This window comes from Pteropus alecto, unplaced genomic scaffold (assembly GCF_000325575.1).
Source record: "Pteropus alecto unplaced genomic scaffold, ASM32557v1 scaffold313, whole genome shotgun sequence".
Taxonomy (NCBI): Eukaryota; Metazoa; Chordata; class Mammalia; order Chiroptera; family Pteropodidae; genus Pteropus; species Pteropus alecto.
Genome location: NW_006434832.1, coordinates 902,407 through 904,736, shown reverse-complemented (window position 1 = coordinate 904,736; position 2,330 = coordinate 902,407).

Sequence of the window (2,330 nt, the reverse complement as noted above, 5' to 3'; positions counted from 1 at the left end):
CCCCGCCCCCCGGGCCTCCCCCCCGAGTCGGGCAGGGCCCGGGCCGCCGAGACCGAGGACAAAAGAGGCACCGCCCCGGGGCCGGACTTCCTGCACCACCTCGGCCCCCCTGGGCAGGTGCAGAGCAAGGCGCACCCGGTCCCTATCTTGAGACCCCCCTCCTCGGCCACCCCTCGTTTGGGGAGCTCCGAAGACTGGCAGATGTGCAGGGGGAGGGAGGCAGGATACACAGGGACCCCCGGGCTCTGACCTGGTGACTGCAGGTCTGGGGACCCGTGCGATCGAGGTGTGGGGGCGTGGCCGCCCCGCCCAGGTTCGCCCCTCGGGCTTTATACCCTGGAGGGTGCTTCCCTAGACCCAGACCGGAACGCCCAGGTCGACCGAAGGTTTTTGGAGTTGGGAAGGTTGGGAGCCAGGGACGCGACGAAGGGCAAAGGCTCCTTTAGCTAACGGCTTGCTGAGCATCTCTGGGATCTTTCGCCCACCGCGCGGCGCAGGTCATTGTGGAGTTCCCCCACACCCTTGGTCCAGATCCCTTTCCATCCTGCAACCTGCTTTTCTGCGCCGTAGATGCCCCTGCCTCCAGGAGGACTTCAGGATTTGCAGTCACCAGAGCTACCAGGAGGGGTCTCTGAGCTCCTGAGTCCCTCATACAGAGCACCCCAACCCTTCCCTGCAAACATCATATACCTAGCCAGGTCACTTACATGCGATTTGCATGCCCCATTTCTAACCCCTTGTTAGCCCAAATCTTTGAGGAGCAGAAGATACCTGTGAAGCCCCTCAGCTTCCTCTCTCTGGCCCTGTCTGCAAACCACCTGCCCTCCCAACCTACCCCCAAGCTGGGCCCCTCCAGCCCAGTTCCTGGGCTTCTGGGCACCATGGGTCCCCAGACTGGGGGTGAGGATCTCTGACCTCTGCTAAGAATCCTAGGAGCCTGAGACCTGAGATGGGGTGGGGAGTGGTAGGTAGGGCATGAGCACCGCTGGTGAGGCCCCACCCTGACCCTGTGCCCAAAGTCAGAGCCTCCTTTGAACCCACCCTGGGAGACCACAGGTCACTGAGAAACAGCAGTGGAGACAGGGAACCCCTTCTTGGGTCCTCTGCTTTCCCAGGGGACCCGGAGCCTCCACCGGGGATGGAGGAGCTGCCTCAAGCTCGTGATAGTCTCCCCCACCCCCCAGTTCTATTTTAGGCCCAGGAGAGGTGAGAAGGCAATTTCCCAAGAGGCACTGACATCAATGCTAGAAATGGGTGACTCCCCCTCTCCAGCCACCTGCCACTCCAGACCCAGATGTTTAGCAAGGCTGAGCCAATTGTTTCTTCAGTCTGGAGACATCTTGGAACCCTCTTCCAGGGTTTAGGGGCCAGGAGGCTCCCGGGGATGAGGACCTACACTATGTGATAGTCCCCGGAAACCTATAACTACCCAGAAGAGAAGTATTGTGCTTTTCATTTTACAAATGGGGAAACTGATGCTTCAAGAGGCTACGCAAGCCTCTTAAAAGTCATGCAGCTGATCAGTGAGAGGCGCATCCCATAATCCAGGGTCCCACTTATCTCTGGCCACCCCATCCCCACCTCTGCCTTCTATCTGGGACCTACAGGGGGACTGGTCCCTCTATCCCACTCCTCCCTCCACAGCCCACCCCCCACCACTAGGGTGAGTCTGTTCTGCCCCACCTGTGCCATGTTCCAGGACCACATTAGTGAACCCTGATCTGATGTGTCCCCCAAAAGGATAGATGGGGTTTATCATTTCACAGTGGAGGGGCCTGGGCCTGGGAGGGTCTGGATCCCCTCTCGCAACGTGCCCGAGACCACACAGAGAGCCCCATCTGTGGCCTGGGCCTCCAAGGCTGAGGCACCTTCCTACCACTTCTGTGGCTCTGGTTTCTTGAGTTTCCTGTTGGGAAGACCTTCCTGGACCCCAGAATGACTTCTCTCTGGTGACATTCTGGGCCAGCTCTAGTGGAGGCTCAATTGTATGGCCCCTTAGCCCCCAGCAGTTCCTTATCTCCCTGGGTTCCCTAGTTCTGAGCAGGCCCAGCGAGGCATCTTGACTTTCTCTTGATCACATCTCACTTCTCAGCCTGAGGCCTCATCTCCCCCATCTTGTCTTCCATATTAACTCTGCTACAAGCTTCATGCCTCTCCTAAGCAGGAAGCTTGCTTCGATTCCCTCACCCACCTTTCCAACTGAGGTTGGGGGCTGTGGAGACAGCCTTTCCTCAAACCAGGGGCCCCTGGGGAGATCCCACCCCAGTCCCACTGTGATGGCAGTTTCCTTTGGTCCCTTCTGCCCATTGCTTGGTTCCCCCAAGAGGAGG